Raw genomic sequence first — 19829 nt, 5'->3', positions numbered from 1 at the left:
CTGGCTTCTGAGAACATGTTTAGTGTTCCGATGTGTAGAAGTGATACATCAGGGCTATAACCAGTGCTGAGCTAGGATCACCCAATTGGTCCACCAGCTGGAATTAGAATCCATAGTAGTAATAAGAGTTTCCGAAGGCTTATCTCTGACCTGTCATCCAGATGCAGCTCCCCAGTGATAATTTTGGACAATTTTGGACAATTCTCAAGCATCTCAAAAATTTGCTCAAATCGTACACCTTGTAATACAGGATCAGCCAGATGCTCTTGCTGGGGTTGTGTTTCTGGATCTCTTCCAGGCTGTAGTACTTCACAGCTTTGTAGGACTCCTCGGCCATTTGGGAGCGCTGCGAGCCTCGGGCCCTAAAGGGAGCAGCGGAGCCGAGCCGGGCGGAGTACAGCCGGCGTCTCCGCGAACTTGTCCCGGGACATTCCCTGCGGCCCGGCTCCGTGCCTGGGCCCCCTTAATGTTTTTAAATGGACAATGACAATCAGTAAATAGCTGGCTCAGCATTCAAAATGTTAAGTACATAAGCCAAGCATACATCATCTAGATGTTAGAATCCACCGTGAGACTCCCAATGAAGAATATACCACAGAACCCCAAAGCAGTTAAATATGCCCATTCACTTATATATTTGTTCAAAAACTAATCACAGAGCTCTTACTATGTGCCAGACAAGCACGAAGGAAGTAGCAGTGAACAAAGTAGACAAGGGCTCTGCCTTCTTTCCAGTTGGTTGAGAGAAAAGACACAAAAATCAGCCAGCAAACAAATAAAATGAACAAATCCATTCTGGAAAAACCTAATTGCTACAAATAAATTAAAGAAGGGTGCTATGATGGAGCATGAAGCTACTTTCTATCAGGTTGTCAGGCAAGGCCTCTCTGAAAAGTGCCCTTTGGACTGCGACCTAAATGGAGCTAATTGTGCAAAGATGATCTGGGGCAAAAGTACTACAGGCAGAGGGAATAGCAACTGCAAAGGGTCTTAACTGGGTGTGATGTTGGCAATAGGAAATATTAGCTCTTAACATTTCTTTCCTTTCACTTCTTGCTTAGTTTAATAAAATCAGTTTTTAATCACTCATAATACTGGAGAAAGTCAATGACTCTATTAGCCCAAGACTCATTATATTCATTAGTATTTTTAGATTTGTAGTAGATTTTGTAAACACTAGAAAAAGACGATGTTTGACATTTTGTAAATTTAATATATATATTTAAAAGTCCAAAATATATGAAGAATTCATACAACTCAATAGCAAGAAAACAATCAGATTGAAAAATGGGCAAAAGATCTGAATAGACATTTTTCCAAAGACATACAGCTGGCCATGAAAAGATGCTCTACATCACTACTCATCAGGGAAATGCAAATCAAAACCACAAGGACATATCACCTAACACCTGTTAGAACAGCTATTATCAAAAAGACAAGAAATAACATGTGCTGTCAAGAATGTGGAGAAAAGAGAACCCTTGTGCACTGTTGGAGAGGATGTAAATTACTGCAGTCACTATGGAAAACAGTATGGCGATACCTCAAAAAATTAAAAATAGAACTACCATATGATCCAGCAATTCTCCTACTTCTGGGTATTTATCCAAAGAAAAGAAAAACACTAATTCAAGAAGATATATGTGCCCTCATGTTCATTGCAGAATTATTTACAATAGCTAAGATATGGAAACAACCTAAGCATTCACTGACAAATTAATGGTTAAAGAAAATAATATGTATCTATACACACACTATATATACACACATATACACAATGGAATGTTATTCAGCCATAAAAAAGAATGAAATCTTTCCATTTGTGCCAACATGGATGGACCTTGAGGGCATTATGCTAAGTGAAATAAGTCAGACAGAGAAAGACAAATACCATATGGTCTCACTTATATGTGGAATCTAAAAAAAAACTCAAAAACTGAACTCATAGACACAGAAAACAGATTGGTGGTTGCCGGAGGCCGGTGGTGGTAGTGGACTTGGGGGTGGGGGAGTAAAATGGGTGAAAGGGATCAAAAGCTACAAACTTCCAGTTATAAAATAAGTAAGTCATGGCGATGTAACATACAGCATGGTGACTGGAGTTAATAATAACTCTATTGCATATTTGAAAGTTGCCAAGAGTGTAAATCTTAAAAGTTCTCATCACAAGAAATTTTTTTTAACTATGTAAGGTAACTGATGCTAACTAGACTTATTGTGGTGATCATTTTGTAGTCTATGCAAGTATCGAATCATAACATTGTATACCTGAAATGAATACGTTATATGTCAATTATTGTACCTCAATTAAAAATTTTTAAATAGAATAAAACTGTAGCATGAAATGTTACCTCTGAAAAACTAGGGAAGCTGTCTCACTATTCCATCTTGTTTACTCTTGCGTTTCATAATTTTTCACTTCACACTCGGGCTAGCCAACATCACCTCTTCACCCAGGAAAAACAGCCCCAGCAGAACCTTCCCTCCTTTACTTTCTTTCCCTAAACTTGCTATTCAGAGCACCTTCTTGAAGACTCCCCGGTGCTGGGAAGAAGAGGATAGCAGGATGGTAAAGAAATTATTTGGAAATGCGAACTTACCCCACTGGTGAGGTTGACCTCAAGCCCCCTTCTCGTCCAGCTCTGATAGGACCACAGGCTGCTAGAACAGCTTCATTCAGGAGGTGTTCATCTTCCTTACAAAGTGGAAAATGGGCTACAGCTCAGTAGTTTTTACCCTGTTTGTGAGAGCTGAAAGATCTGCTCTGGAAAGCCACAAAGTAGACACTGTATTTCTAGTGTGAAAGGATTTCAATCTAAAATGGAACCAGAGGATACAAAAAGAAGAATCTCACGCATGTGCCCTCAGGAAAATGAAACTTAGGAATTGAGAGACTGATTTCTTGTGAATGCCTGACTGACAGAAAACCAGAACTTCTCTTCTGACCAAGGAACATCCGCCAAGCATCTCTCCCCATCCTCAAGCGAATGAACTTGCCACTTGGACTCTGTCTGGACGCACCCTCTTTGCACTCCTCACTCACAGATAGAGGCCACCCCAAACCTTCCACAGACTCACCTGCAGCTTGTTGTAGTTGGCATTTCCTGAATTGCATTTCCTCTGCTATTGCCAAATAAATTTGATTTCTGGTTATTCGAACTTGCCTCCGTTTACCTCTTTATTTAGGTTGACTCTGGATAATAATAGTACCTTGCACAAAGTGAATATTCTACAAATATTCATTAAAGTAATGAATGAATGAATGAATGATTACACAGTTCTATAGATCAGTGAAGAAATGTTCAAATAAAACATAGGACAATAATAAATAACTTCAGAGTTTTCATTGTTGAAGATTTATTTTTGCAACCTAGGGGTATGGTCACACTAGTTTCTGTCTTATACCAGATTTCCTGGCTTCATCCCTCTATTTAGGGCCAGCTCCATTAAGCTGAAACAGGAGGTTTAAACTGAAACATGTTAAAAGAAAATCCATAGTACTTTAAAGAAAAGTCCTTTCTCTACCAGGCAAACATTTTAAGAATGTTAATTGGAACAAATTGTATATTGCAATCTTTTGTCACATTGTAAAATAATCCCTAAACAACTGCAGGGATTCTGTTGCTGAGAAGTCATTGCTGTTGGCAAAATTTAGGTGAAAAGAGAATAATTGTTGTGTTCTTTTGTTTAAGGGAATTGAATTGATTCTTGAATATGTAAAAAGATGACAGATTCTTAAAAATGTATGTACAGTTTAAAACTCAGTTATTTCCCAACTAAAGTTGGCAAAATGGTAGCCTAAGGGATTAGTCAATTTATAATCAACCATTCTCATTCATGGATTCATTAACTATATAAGGAAAATGCATAGTCTTAATGTGTTAGATCCTAGTAAGTTTTGAAGACTTGATTTAATACCAGATCCTTTGATGCAATTCAATCGAGTTAACATTCTACACCACTTTGCTCCTGCTCTCAAGAGCCGATTGTCCAATTTTCAGGAATTTTGTGAACCAGTTGTAAAAACATGCATTATTATTAACAAGATTTTAAAAACTTACAGTTAAATTAAACATAAAACAAAGGTGATAAATGCTCAAAACTCATCACTTCCTAGTGATTTTACTGTTATTTATGCTCTTGAGGTTATTTACATCTATTGTATATGTATGGCAGAAATATATGTAATGGGATGCTAATGAACAGCTTTTCTCAACTCCATGTTCAGTGATGTCACACTGAAAGTGGCCATGGTGGAAGTATTTATCCCATAGAAATGAGAGAATCAGGCTTAATTTATTGTTTTCTTGGTTGTCCAGACAGAGAAAGTGATAGAGAAAATAATAATGACGAGCAATAAGCTTAAAAGTGTGTCCAAGAAATACATTGGAGAGCCAATTGTTAGACCTTTACCAGAACACACTGAAGCTAAGGATTAAGATTTCAGGTGCATTAACCTAGAAGTCCCATCTCATGTGTCAGGGTCCATTCTCTAACAGTGAAAGTCCTGACCTTGGGATAGAAGACCACACTTGGTTGGGAGTTTATATTCATTGGAGCTTGTCTGCTTTTACAATTAAGTCTTAATCCTGTTGCTCAGCTTTTTATACTGTTCCACTGCAAGAAATGGGAGATTCTTTATATGCTACCAAGGAGCCCCCTTGGCTTTCAAACTTGACTTTTAATTGCTGAATAATTGCCCTCAGCATTTAAAAAAAAAATCTTTTCCCGAGTGTTAATTGAGCTTAGCAATAATTACCACTCAATTCCAAAGTCCTTATAGATATGATTGCTCCCATACTTCTCAAATGCCTATACAATGTGCCAATTAATGCATTTATTTTTCACTAGTATACCATCCTGATTTACCATCAATAAAAGTTTTAACAATTGCACTGCTACCTAGTGTGAGAGACGTACCACATACCATCCATGTTGGAGTCCTCATTCCCTGTCGGTTGGCAGATGGTTTGCTTCCAAATTTCCATTTAAGCATCTGTCTTCTCAGTGCTACTCCTGACCCCATCTCAGGTGGGGTTCCCCAGAAAGCAGACTGTGAGACAGAGCTTAGCAGACAGCATGTCAAATAAAGAGTGTTCCTGAAATCCACACCTGTGGAAAGGAGTGGAAGGAAGCAGAACTGGGCAGAAGGTAAAGCGGAGCTCTGATATAGTCTCAAGGAAGGCTTCAGCCAACCCCATGGAAAGGTCTGGAACTTAGGTGGCCCTTCAGAGTTGTCCCAAGGCGGAGCATGACATCCAGGCCTTTATACCCCTGCACTGATCAATCTTTGAGGGTGGGAAGAAGAGGTGACCTCGTGCAATTTTCTAAGCTATAGTCAACCTCCCATGAGAGCTGTCTTTTGGCAGTAGTCTCCACTCCTGAAGACGAATCTGAGTGGCAAAGCACAGCACCTACCACAGTGCCTACTATGTGCCTGGCACTATTCTAGATGCTGGGGGTACGAACAATAAACAAATCAGTAAGAAAACATGTAGCATGGCAGATGGTGATGAGTGTTATAAGGAGAAATAAAGCAGAGTCACTCAGCTCCAGCCACACCACATCCATGATGTTCTTCAAACCCACTATGTGTGTTTCCATTCCAAAGACATTGCTCTTTCCTCTGCTTGGAATGTTCTTCCTTCCTACAACTTAAGACCTCTCTCCCTTTAGGTATTGGCTCAGTGCTACCTTCTCAATAAACCGTTGTCTGACCATTCTATTGAAAATTGCAGTATTCCCCCAACATACACACATCTCAGCATTCTCTACCTTCCTTTCCTCATCTGTCAGTGTTCTCTGTTTTCCTGAAAAAACCTGTATTCTGCTCCCCTGGCTGCCTACTGCCCTTCTGAAGCCCAAGCATCCTTGGTGGGACCTTGGTAAAATATTTCTTTTCTTTTCCTTTATTTTTTCCCAAACAAGTACCATAGTACTGTTCAGGAATGAGAATGGCTACTCTGCTCGGTTCCCCTATCCCTCACTCCTGCCCATTTCCACCCCCGCCCCCTCCACTAAAGGATAGAGTAATTCTTCTCAACACTGAAAATCAACTGGAGAAAAAAATCTAATAGGAAACGGATTAAAGCAGATGAGGAGGAAAAGGTTTTAAATGGCTGCAGAGCAGTGTGCCCACACATGGCTGGTTTTCCATGAGCAGTTTTACTTCCCTTTTCTGCAGGAACCACCTTTCCTTTGCAAAATCCTTCCAGGTGGGTTGAGCCCTGTTTCTGAGTGCCCCTGAACTAATGCACATGCTTGTTTAGTGGTCGCCGCGCCTGTCCCCTTGACTGGATTTGAATGCCTTCATACTTGAAAACGATCTCTTTAAATCTTTTCAATCTGTTTTCCCAACAGGTTTGTAGTAGCATGAGCTCGTGGGGTGGGGGAGAAGTTTAAGCAAACTTCGTACAGTTTGATTCTCACTGTAAGTTCAAAACCAACAAAATAGTTCAGATCTGAGCAAAAGGGAAATGCCATCCTTTCGATGTTGTACAGTAAGTGTGCATCACAATCTCGTCAGTCAGAAAAACACGGGCATTGCCAGCATGTAACCATATGTGTGGTCAGTTACAAGGGTTGGGTACTTGATGACTTTTCTAACACATCTATTTTCCTTCCATTTTACTTGCCACTTCCTTTTCATGACCAACCCTCCATCATGCCCATTCTAACCCACCACCCTGCATGGTCCAATTCACAAATTAAAGTGTTTCTGCCTGGAGTTATATATTCCACTGGATGACAGGGGTTCCCCGCTAGAGTTCATGTAGCTGAAATATCCAGATGGTTGTCATAATTCTTCACTTGACTTTTCAGTGTGCCTGGCTATTCTTTCTCATTTCATCCATCATCAAAACATTTTTGAAAGTCATCCTCTCCATAGAATGTAAAGGTGAAGCTTCAAGTAAGGTGTTCTACACCAGAGTTAAAAATTACACCTGAACTCAGAGAGCAAGTTTTTCGAAACAAATGTGGGCTGAAATAAGAAAATTAACATTTAAAATGTTTGCCTTTTCTATATGAGTAGGCTTATTAAAGTTTTGAACAAATATTTATCAAACACTTATTATGTGCCAGACATTTTTCTCAGCACTTAGCATATCTCAGTGAACAAAATGAAGCCCCTGACACCGTGAGAACTTACATTTCAGATGGGACTGCTGAGAATAAACACAAATGTAATAAATAAATAAATTACATAGCTTGTTAAGAAGCTTCCCATGTGATACAGGAAACTTTCCCATACATGATATGGGGGGAAAAATGAGAAAACATGGTAAAGAGGATCAGGAGAACAGGAGGTGTTGAAGGTGCAGTATAAAATTAGGGTGCTGGGGGGGCAGTCTTTATTGAGAAGGTGACATGTGCATAAAGATTAGAAAGGTTTTTCAGGCAAAAGTCACAGCCACGGCAAAGGTCCTGAGGTGAGAGTTTGCTGGGCCTGTTTGAGGAACAGCAAGGAGACCAGTGTGGCTGGAGGGGAGTGAATTTAGGGGAGAGAAGGAGAAAAAGAAGGCTCAGCTAGGGAACTGGGGTCAGAACACGTAGCACCCAGAAGACCATTGTAAGGACTCTGGCTTCCACTCTGACTGAACTGGGGAAGTCTTGGGAGATTCTGAGCAGAGACGTAATCTGATCAGATTTGGATATAAATCTGGCTGTTGTGCTGAGAATAGAAGGTGGAAGGTCTGAGGATGGAAACAGGGAAATAGGTTAAGAAGCTGGTAATGGTGGTACAGAACAAGGTGGTGGCAGAGGTGGAATTGAGAAATGGTCAAGTTCTGGATGTATGACAAAGGTAGAGGAAGAAATTTTCTGATGAATTGGATACAGGGTGTGAGAAAAATAAAAGTCAAGGATGCTGACAAAGTTGTGTCTGAGCCTCAGGAAGACTGCGTTGCCATTAACTGAGATGCGAACAGCTGCAGAGGATGCAAGGGCAGGGGCCATGTCAAGAGTTCAGTTTTGGGCATGTTCAGTTTGAGACAACAAAATGACAATATGTTGGGTAACTATATGTGAGCCTGGAGATCAGAGAAGAGGTCTGGGATGAAGAGATGAATTTAGGAGTCCTAGGCATTTAAGTGGTATTTAAAGTCATGAGTTTAGATAAGATTACCAAGGAAGTAAGTGTAGGTGGAGAAGAAAAGAGGACCAAGAACTGAGACACCAGGGATCTCAGTATTAAGAGATCAGGTAGGAAAGGAAAAACCAGTAAGTAAGACTGAGAAGAAACAACTAGTAAGGTAGGAGGAAATCCAAGAGAGTGTGGTATCCCAGAAGCCAAACAAAGAAAGGTTGAAAAAAGTGAGAAGTGAGAACTGACCATTGGATTTAGCAACAGGGAGGTCATTCATGATCTTGACAAGAGCAGTTTCAGTGAAGTAGTGGAAGGAGACAAAAATTTGATGAGAAAGGATTCAGGAGAGAATGGAAGGAGAAGAATCAGAAATGGCAAGTCAAGACGTCCCTTTCAACAAATTTTGCTGCAAGTACCCAAAGAAGTGAGATGATAGCTTATAAAATGAAGGTGGCAGAAGAACAGCATGTTTGTGGGCTACTGGAAATGCTCCAGTAGAGAATCAACATCCTGATAATATAGGAGAGAGAAAGAACAACTGCTAAAGCAAGTAAGTGAGAAAGGATGGGATCTAGTGCACAGATGGAGGGGCTGGCTTTAGTTAGGAGCATGGATACCTCATCTTTGATAGCAGGTGGGACAGTAATGTATGAGGGGGCAAATGTGAGGGTGGAGATGTGATTGTAAGAGTTGGTGGAAGTTCTTTTTTAATCTCTTCAGTTTTCTCAGTAAAGTAGGATGCAATATCATCAGCTAAGATGATAAAGATGGGGGGAAAAGACATGGGTTTTGAGGAGAGAGATGATGTCACATAGGTGGTGAATAGTGAGCAAATGGACTAGAGAGGTATAGAATGGTTACTGTGAGCACTAAGGGTTCACCGAGTTTGTGCTTCTGAATTTGAAGTGAGACCAATCAGCACAGTCATGTTCTTCTCCAGCCATGATAAGTTACCCAGGTCCCTGTACAGTGTAGGCAAAGAGTTGGATTTAAGCAGCATTATGGTTTCACCAAACAAACATGACAGAACAGGAGAGGGGCAAGGAATTTGAAGGTGTGCACAATGAGAGTGATTGTTGTGGATGGAATTCAGCTGGGTAAAGAGGAGTCTGGACATGAAAGGAGTAAGAGATGGTGAAAGGGTGTTAGAATTGGAGGTCCTGGGGCGGGGGGTGGGGTCAAAGAATTACGGTCAGAATACTAAAGGGGGAGATCCAAAAAGTCAAGAGATGTTGGTCAGGGTGGGATATATGATATTGAGAGAGTGAGAATGACATGCCCTTGCAGGGTCTGCCCATGGGAGTGGGTGACTGCAGGAGGGAGGGCACCACCGCAAGGGAAAAAGGATCAGGGATCTGAGAACCCAAGACATTGGAAGGATCATTCATTGCAGTATTGAAATCATCAAGAAGGTAAAATCTCAAATGGCAAATTAATGTAAACAGAGTTATGATATAACTGTGCAATGAAATATTATGCAATCATTAAAAACAAAATTTTTGAAAGATATTTAAAGATATGAGGAAATGATAAAAGAATGCCAAGGGGGAAAATCTAAGGTATATCATTTTATATGCAGTACAATCTAATTACTTGAAAATATATCTTTACACATAGAGAAAAGACTAGAAGGAGATAAAATGTCAATGGGGTTTATCTCGATGTGAAATTTAGTTTTTTCCTGGTATCATTTGTGATTTTTCTAAATTTCCTACAAAAAAGCCAAGAAAAAACATTTTAAAAAGAGAATAAACAAAAGAGAGTAACATTATAATTCCAGTGCATTAAATTTCCTGAGTATTTTTCAAAAAAAAAAAAATTTAGTCATAGCTCCCAGATTTTCCACTGTCTTCTGGATGATAGTTTACATAGGTTATGTGAAATGTGACACAATTTTGTGGTTAAAGTTTAAATTTTCTTTTATCTTCAGAGGATTTTTTTTCATACAATAGATTTTTTTTAGTCAATTGGGACTATAGGAATTTGCTTTTCTTCCAAAAGTTCTATAAATGGATGTTCACATTTGAAATGATCTTTCCTTCTAGATAGGACAAATATCTTTTACAGAGGATATGGGAACACATAGCTATATTTCTAAAGCTTTAAGCATCTAGATCTGGCGTGGAGAGCCAGAATGGCTATAACTTAGGTCACTTCTGTAGGGCTGCTGCCATTCAAAGCTAAGTTGGGAGAACAAGGCTTCTGGGGGGGGGGGTCTTTGTCCCTTGTGGTTAGGGATTTTTAAAGAGAATGCAGTTAATTTAAAATCTGTAATTAAGTAATTAATACCTACACACTCCTTCCCTACCAGGAACAAATAAATATCAGTGTTTGTGAACCTAGCGGTTGTCTTATGTTGTTTCACCTTTACTTCCAGCTTTTCCCAGAGAATTTTTTTCCTGACCTATTAAGGGTAACTACATGGGAAAAGAAAAAGACCTCCTTTTGACTCTCAGTAGAATAGATTTCTACCAGCCCTTATCTCGAACACCCTGTGTAGTCTCATGTTGACAATAGAGGAATAGGTTAGGGAAGATATTCTAAGAAAAGATTTAGGGTCGAACCATATGACATTTTGGAACACATTAATCTCACACTGACCCAGCCTGAGAAACAAATCCCATTTACCATTTTAAAGATTTATTTTATTTTTAACATGTAAGGTTAAAGAGGAAAACTTTTATTTTTACTTTAAAGCAATTTACAATACAGTTGACAGAAGAAAACTAAAAAGAAAGTACGACTGAACTTTAACCATCAAAAGTTTGTGTGTCTAATCTTCTCTGCAGAAAAGTCTCTGGGGGTAATTTTGAGAGGAAGAAAACATTTTCTGAAAGCTGAAAAATACTAGTTTTAAACATGAAATTTCAAAAGTCATGAGGCTCTAGCGTCACACTGCTGTTTCCCTGGCTACTGCACCTTTTAAATCTTTGGCACCCTTGTCCAAAAACCTAGTGCCTGCAGCCTGGGAAGGAGATGAGGTTGCTCCTCCTGTAAAATATTGCCCGTATCTTGTTTTGTCTTTGTCTCTATCCCTAACCACAAAGTCAAGGCTAATGAAAAAGAAGACTCCTATTTCTACATCAAGTTTATAGTCGACCTTCATTCAAAAATATAAGTTTGAGGTGTCTAGGCAACTTATAGCCCTTTTTATAATAATTCTAATTTTTAAAATTCCACTTTTATGGTAGTATAAGCAGCCTGAAAGGAGAAAAGACCTGAGGGATAATCGAGAGCCCAATCTTACAGACTAGGAAGGCACATGACTTACCCAGGGCCATGAGGCTGGATAGGAACACGTAAATGAAGACCCCCAAATTAGGTTCTTTTGTGCGCATGTGTCTACAGTATAGATTCTCTGCATGAGCACACGCGCGCGCGCGCGCGCACACACACACACACACACACACACACACACACACACACACACACACACACACACACACACACACACACCTTCGAAATCTTGAAATAGCTCTATTTTAAGGATTGAAAGAAGCAAAAACTAAAAACTTGGTTATAGTTACTGGTTCAACCATCTGCCCACTATAAACTGGAATAACTTCTTATTTAAATGGAACATTTCAATTGCATGAGTTTAGACACTTTGTATTCTGAACAATCGTAAACGTACAAATATTTCAAAATTATACAAGTCTAGAAACTTTCTTCAGTATATTAATGTTGACTTTTTCTGTTTCTTCCCATGCCAGTTTATGAAGTTTCTGTTGATTCTAAAGTAAGAACTTGGCTGTGTAGTCCAAAAGTACCAAGAACCTCTGGCCTGCATGATCTAAGATAAATGGAAGTTTGAGCAACTAACATGATTTTGACAAAAACATAATTTTTTGTTAAAAGAGCCCTGTAGCTATATAAAGAAGCTGTTTATATTAAAGCTAAAATCAACAACAATAATAGTAACAAATATTTACTAAATGCAAGACACTGTGCCTAGTATTTTACTTATATTTTCTCATTTAATACTTCCAAAAATCCCATGGAGAGAGCTACTGTTCTTATGCTCATTTTTAAAAAATGTATTTTATTGAGGTATAGTTGATTTACAATGTTGTATTAATTTCTGCTATACAGCAAAGTGATTCAGTTATACATTTATATATATATTTATATACATTGTTTTTAATATTATTTTTCATTATGTTTATTACAGGATATTGAATATAATTCCCTGTGTTGTACAGTAGGACCGTTTTGTTTATCCATTCTACATATAATAGTTTGCATCTGCTAATATCATGTTCATTTTATAGATGGGGGAACTGGGAAAATTATGGAATTTGCCAAGATAACAAGCTAGTGAGTAGCAGAATTTGAGATTGGAACCAGGCAGTCTTAACCACTCCTTCAACCAGATAACATAGAACAGTTATTAGAAAATTGGAAAAGTATGCGTTTGTGTGAATTCAGTTCTCAGTAGAATGGTCTGTGTATTTGTTGGCCGATAGCATGATCAGCACCATATATGCTTTGGAAATGCTGCTTGCCAAGCATGGAAAAGTAAAATATTTGTCCTTGCTCTTCTGTTCCCAAGACAGATTTTATTAATTTCCACTAACATGTTAAGATAGTAATACTAAAAAAATGAAACATAATCAAACCATTAGGTTAAGAGTCTACACAGGCATGACTCACCAATTTTCTGAACTGATGGTGGAAATTAATGGGTCGATGGACTTTAACCACTGCATGAAAACAACCCAACATACCCTTGTAAATCATTGTTGAACTCATTACTCATTACAGATTGTACTTCTCATTTTCATGCCACATGTAAAATCTTGGCAAGATTTGCCTGACATTCAAACCGACTCGTCTCACTCTAGCATCACACTTTTCTGGTGTCAGCCCGCTGCAGGTGTTTCTCTATCACAGTGGATAATTACATCAAACAAAGACAAGAAAAATTCTAAAGCTGACAAAACCACACATCTGAAATCTGTATTTCCTACCTCTTGGGAAATTAAAATCTACAAGTGTAGGGGCTTCAGTGCCCATGTCTTGGGGCCATTCTAGGTTTATAAAGAAAAGATCTTTTCTTTGCAAGCCCACAGATTGCAATAATACAGGAAATTAAGCTATATTTATAGACCGGACACCAGCACGCCGGCATGCTTTCTTAGCTCTCTGAATCTCCCAACAAAAACAAAAACACTAGCAATCAAAAGGGTGAGCAAGAAATGACAGCTCTAGAATACTTTGAGGTATTTTTAGCATATTTCTGAGTCGTATTAGCTTAACCTGTAATAGAATATAAATGAGCCCATATGGCACAGATGTAATTATGTTCCATGCGAGAAATCCCTGTGGTAGGTTGGGGAGGGGGGCCGGGGGAGAAGAATACACCAGCCCCACCTCCCTCCCCACCCTCTCCCCCTCACCACGTGTGCCTTCTGGAGGGCATGATTTACACATCATTTGCATTGAGAAGAATATGAAGAAACACAATGCTAACAACACGGGACTAAAAAGGGCAAGCGAAAAATTGGGGATCCCTAGGGGTGCTGCTCTCTGTGACTGACATCCAGTTAGGAGCAGAGGCAACTTCCCCTCGGGATCGCAGTTGATGAAGCGATCTTTGATTATGTGGGCACAGCAATCATAAGGCGTAATTATTATTACTGCAAGAGAGTGGGCAACACATCTCTGGGGAAAGCCTCTGTCACAGACACTTTGCTGACGCATGCTGGAAGCAAATGTTCTCCCAAGGATCATTTTCATTCCAACCTGATATTTAGCTGAAGCGTCTTTGACTACCAGTCATGAAACATTAAATATAGATTAGAGCCAGAGAGATGTTGAAAGTTGAAATTCACCGGAGGTGCACACTTGTGTCCTTGAGAAACAACCTGAATGCCGTCCAGATGTTGCAGCAGCAAGGCAGAAAGGTCCCAAGCTGCAAGGAGGCCACAACAGAGGAGAGGGGGGATGTTTAGCATTCCACCAGGCTTCTGTTCGGTTTATTTGTACTACATTAATTTAGCAGAGAATCCTAACAGGCTGTTAGTGGTAGATGTTGCAAAGTGTTCACTGTCCGGAAAGAACGAAGAAATGCTTCTGTGCCAGGGAAGGGAGTAATTCAAAGCACGTAATTGATTTTCTACAGTTTCAAACTGTGATAAGACTAAGGCCTAGCAACAGAAACATGTGTTAGCATTTTTTGTCTGTGTTACTCAATGAATCCACAAAAAAGAGCACCCCCAAAACTCGTAGATGGTTAACTGGCTTTGAACATCTCACTAGATATTAACAGACACTTGCGGTGGAATTTGGAATAAAGTGGCCGGCTTTGGAACAGTTTGCAGAAGGGCAGCTGTGCTGTGCCAAGCAAAATCCATCCCCCAGGTGTGTGATGGGAACACCTCTTCCATTTCCTCAATGAATTGCAAGAGAGAGCTGCGTTTGCACTTGAGGCTTTCCATGTGCCCCCCTTCACCCACTTTTGAGAACAGGAATCAGAGGGAGACTCTGGCATAAGCTCGAAGCATGTAATTGGCATATTCAGGCAACACTCTTGCTTCCTAGCAGTCCTAGTAAACTAGAGATATGAAACCAGTCACCTAGAGGCAGGAAATGGAGTTAGAGGAGATAAGGAGGTGGGCGGCAGGCAAGGATAGGAAGTGAGACCCAGGAATTGCTTGCCAATGAGGGCTGACAAGTGCTGGCTTGGATGAACAAAGGATTTTTCATTCCACAGACCTTTAAAAATGGGAGGTACTGGTTAGCTCCTCGGGTCTTTCTTGGAAGCAAAGAGCTGAATTAGATGTCACGCTGACCCCCCTTTCCAGCTCTTAAGATTTTACCTTCCCTTCATAGGATTTCTGAATGTCTCTTCCACCAAAAAATAGGGAAAAACCAAAAGCTTTGTCTGAAGTTGCAACAGTCACTGGGGGTCTCTCATCATTGTGCTTCAGGGCCTAAGGTGATCATTAACGGTCAGCAAGGCAAGTGCCCTGAGGCACAAGAAAATGGAGAGGGGCAGAGCCAGCTCTTACCTTTTAAGCCTCCTTCCCCTAGCTCACGATGGAGGCCCCTTCTGCAAGGCCGATTCTTGTGTTTATACTGATGGCAGGAATAGATTTGTATCGAATAACTTTGAAGTCATGTTAAACAAATGTAATTCACTGTAAAGAGGGGGAACGCCAGTCCCTATGGATCTTTGTTCCACTTATATAAGAACCCTGGAAACTGGGCATAAAAGGAACCTCAGGAAATATTGCCATACTCTGTCCAATGGACAGCCCTTCCTATAACAGTTCTAGGGTGGGGGGTCGAAGGGTGGAATGGGAAATGTTTCACCAGAGAAGAGCCCCTTGAGTTGGATCTTAAACAGAAAAAGGATTTTCCTGGGTGAATGGGGCTGGGGGTGTCGGGTGCTGAATAGGGCATTCCTGTGGTTGGAATGGCACAGGCAGGAACAGAGGCTTGGAGTTGTACATGGTCAGGGAACTGCAAATAGTCTGGTCTGGCTAGCAGGTATTAGTAAGATAGAGGTTAAAATGAGAAACTGGACAGACAGATAGTTGGTGGCCATCCTGAGGTGTCTCCTGCCACTGAAGTGTTCTGCACAGGGGTGGAGAAAGGATTGCACAGAGGTTGTAAGATCAGTTAGATGGGATTACAGTGGTCCAGACGAGAGAGGACAAGTTCCTGAACTAGAGCGGTAACAGTGTGCGTGGAGAATAAAGAATGGGTAGGAGAGAAGTTAAGGCCACTGGACTCAGTGGCTTTAGAATGTGAGGGATGAGGGAAAGGAGGCATCTAGGATGATTTGCAGGAGGAGTGAGCAAATAATCTCCAAATCATTTGAATTACATCTCCAAATTGATTTTGGGGTTACTGGGGTAGCAGTTTTATGTTCTTGTGTTTTATTTGATTTGGGGGAGGGGCTTGATTTGGAATTTCCTGGGTATCTCCTCAGTGGGCGGCAGAGGGAAGGCACATAGAGGAAGGGCTGGGAAGGGGGCATCTGTGCCGGGAGCCTCGGGATTGTGAACAGAGGAGAAAGGGTGTTTAGAGTCACTGATAGACCCTTTGGGGAAAGTAACATGACAAAGTGTATTAAAAGTCTTTAAAATTTTTGTGTCTTTTGACCCAACAAATTATACTTGTAGGAATCTATTTTAAGGAAATGACCCAAAGTACTCAAACTCTCTGCAAATGTTCACCTCAGCATTATTATAATGGGAGAAATTCTAAATGATCGATAATCAAGGTATAGTTATATAGTTGCTTTAGAAATAGTAGTTGATACAGTTACACAAGAGAGCAAAATAAGAAGCATAAAAATTGGAAAGGAGGAGGCAAAATAGTCATTATTCACAAATGAGATGGATGTCTATGTAGAAAACTCCAAGAGAATCAACTAAAAACTACTATATATAACAAGAAAATTCAGTAAAATGTCAGGTTACAAGGTTTGTAAAAATGTTCACAGCTTTCTTACATACAATGTGCAATCAATTAGAAAATATAATAGAATTTTTTAAAAACCCATTTGTCAAGGGGGCATAACATGACTGAATAAATGAAAAGATATATCCTAATTGAAATGAATTTAAGTAGCCTATTTAGGGAGAAAAAATGATTCAACAGCATAAGTCAGTTCTCCCTAAACCAATCTCTAAATTTCACAAGTTTCTGAATAAAGATGGGGTTTTTGTTGGTGCTGGTGTTTTGGGGGTGTGTTGTTTCGTTTTGCTTTTGAATAGGAAAAGTGATTCTAAAGTTCATGGGAAGGGGAGAAGTCATTCAACAATAGCCTGGACATTTTTTTAAATTAAAAAATTAACACTAGTCTAATCTGCCATAATATTACAGTAAATAAAACTCTTGTGCACTGGTAATTAAATACATGGCCAGATCAACAGAAGAGAATTAAGAGTCTAGAAATAGAACCAAATGCACACTGGAATTTAGCATCTGATAATAGTCCAGCATTGGTCTGGTCTTAAATTCCAAGGAGGTGATGGCAGACAAAATATTTCAAAATTCAGTGGATTTTGAGTAGTTATTTGCCTGTTGGGGAATATTATAATTTGGTTCCATTTTCACTGAAGTCAGGATGGGGAGTATATTTGTTTCAATACAATTGTTTTTACCAATTGATGTATGTAATTAAATATCTATATGTATTCCCTAAGTTTGTATTTGTATATAACCAGATACCCAGAGAGCAGTATATGTGTGACGTTTTTGGGCACCCAGAGAAACAAAGCCCTTACATTATCATCTTTAGCAAAAGGTTTGATAGGTGAGGCATTTAAAACTTCTGGCTAAAATAAGGCTTGGGGATTATTAACGGATTTAATTTCTGCAAGCCAGCCCCATGATACATTACCATGGCTAGCTAAGCATTAACTGGATTTTCCATCCGTTTCCCGTATTGTTGGGCTCAACCTTAACTTGTCAGCTTGGGCAAATCCCTTAACCCCCGTAAGCCTCAGTTTCTTCCTCTGTCAAATCAAGGAGTTAGGAGAATTGATCCCTCCAGGCCCTTCTCACTCAAAGCTTCTGTTTTTCTGGGTATAGCAACCATTGCCATACCCCGTTGCACTAAGCATTAAGTGAAACAAAAGGAAGAGTGTGTTTAGCTAAAAACTGTGTGGACATTTTAGGGAAAGTTGTTACCAGTTAGGAACAATGGTTTCCAAGCTTTTTTGAGCCTGCAATTCTGTGTTGTTTTTTCTTTAAGAACATTTGTCTCAATATTTGTAAATACACTTACTTATAAATTATACACATTTATTGCTATATATGTGTGTGTATATTTATGTATGTATGTGTTAAGGTATACTGTGGGGAGATATTATGTTCATTTAAACACATCCAAAAATATAAAACTAAAAATCCTAATATTTTCTTCCTTGTATATATCCTCTAGAACTGCTGGTTTAGAGAATAAAATCACTTTACACTTCAATTAGTATATTTAATAGAGAACAAGCTGGTAGAACCCAGAAGGTTTTTCTATTTAATGGCAAAAAGAAAAAATACTCAAAACAATTTTGTTTTTCAGCTTGCCAGATGCTACCAATTAATTTGTGGTTGAGAGGCAGCCAAGTATGGTTTAAAAATTATCTTTGAATCTGAAGTCAGAAAACCATGTTTTGAAGCCCCATCTCCGGGGACTTCTACCACTCTCCTTGCATCTTAATGCTTTGTGCCATAGTTTCTTCATGTATTAAATAGAGTTAATATTACATGCCCTACGTAGCTCACAGAGTTATTGTGACCAAATAGATTATATACATAATATATATAATATATACATTGCATTATACACATGTGAAGTATAAGAATTATTATTATCAAGTGCACAAATAGTATAAATTCCAACCCAACTTAACCTTCTACAACTGACCTGAGTCTTACATACATGTAACCCAACCAGAGAGTACCATGAACAGTATCCTTACGTTGAAAACCTCCTGAGAATAATGCTGACCTTCTCATCTTTGTAACATGATTTGTTCCCAGGTAGACAATAGATATTTTGGTAATAGGGGCCCCCTACCTGTTCTGCTCACATCCTGCTCCCCCAGCCCCTCAATCTTAGCCACCCAGTGGCTGTCTGCTTACCATACTCCCCCTGGCAGGATGGGACTACCCCTTCCTGGACACTGTCCCATGCTCTGATGCTCTCTGTGCCCCATTATCAAATTTACCTGCCCTGTGGCCCCTTCTCTCAGAACTTTGCCATCTCCTCACCAAGAGAACAGCATCCCTGGGCAGATGATATCAATCCCGATTACTGATGATAGGTTAATACATCAGACTCAGAGTCAGTGGACTGGCAGCCCACATGCTCTCATATACAGATTCAACTCCAGCTTTATTTGCATGTCTGGGAGCAGTAGGGAGCTAAGTCGCCACATCTCATCTCCCTCATAAAGGCAGTTGTTCAAGGAAATGGGCTGGGACAATGGCAGAAGACTGCATAGTTCTATCCGTACCGGCCCTATGGATGGAGGAATAGTTCAATTTCCAACGCCAAAATTTTTTTAAAATTATAAAAGTCACTTGAAAAGAGTTTAAGCCAAACAAGTACACTTTGCAGTGGAAACTTCTAGCTACATGTTAGAACTCACGAAAGAGAAAACGTCAACCTAGTTTAAAAAAAAAGAAGTCAACTTTGTGAATTAGGAACAAAGTAAATTAGGATCCTGATCTCCTGGGCACTCTAAAGAAGTTTTCTACCATTAATGTCTTGACAGGACTGATGTGGGCCAGCTATGATCAGAAGCATTGTGTTTCTAAACTGGACCCCCATAAAAACATCCTTTTGGACCTTAAAAGACAACTACCCCAAGGAGAAGACAAAGCAGAGAGTAAAATCAAAAAGTGGAAGTGAGGCATATACCATGACTGCTGGGACAGTGTGACCATTCTAAGCAAGGTAGGCCACTTTGGGTTTGCCAGAGGGTGAAGAATAATTGACACACAATAATTTTACAGACATAATTTTCTAGACTGTAATGTGGTGTCAGGAAGTGGGGTACTGGGGTCAACATAACAATGTAAGTATTATGCTTCTATCTTTGCCCTGTCACTCTTGTGAGACCTCATTCCCCTTACTTCATTTAGATGTGTAAGTTATATAATTTTATATATTTTTCTGATTTAAAAAAATACATGTTTAGGGTAAAACTGCAAACATTACAAAACTAAAAGAGTGGAAGTGACAGTTCCTAGGAGGAGCTACATGTGACTGTACCTTGCAATT

General features: G+C 39.6%; 1 long non-coding RNA gene and 1 pseudogene across 1 annotated transcript in view; one reads left to right on the top strand and one right to left on the bottom strand.

The window, feature by feature from the left end:
• The window catches only part of LOC132524708 (uncharacterized), a 437056-nt gene extending 417575 nt beyond the window's left edge, over positions 1-19481 (top strand). Inside the window, exon 8 of the long non-coding RNA XR_009541987.1 lies at positions 19321-19481. This is a non-coding gene — a long non-coding RNA (uncharacterized LOC132524708). The remainder of the gene's footprint in view (positions 1-19320) is intronic.
• LOC132524235 (cytochrome b5-like) lies at positions 20-337 on the bottom strand (annotated as a pseudogene).
• Positions 19482-19829: the final 348 nt, after the last annotated feature.

The sequence above is a fragment of the Lagenorhynchus albirostris genome, chromosome 8 (genome assembly GCF_949774975.1).
Source record: "Lagenorhynchus albirostris chromosome 8, mLagAlb1.1, whole genome shotgun sequence".
Taxonomy (NCBI): domain Eukaryota; kingdom Metazoa; phylum Chordata; class Mammalia; order Artiodactyla; family Delphinidae; genus Lagenorhynchus; species Lagenorhynchus albirostris.
The sequence above is the reverse complement of the archived record's forward strand: the minus strand, read 5'-3'. Positions and strand labels throughout refer to the sequence as shown.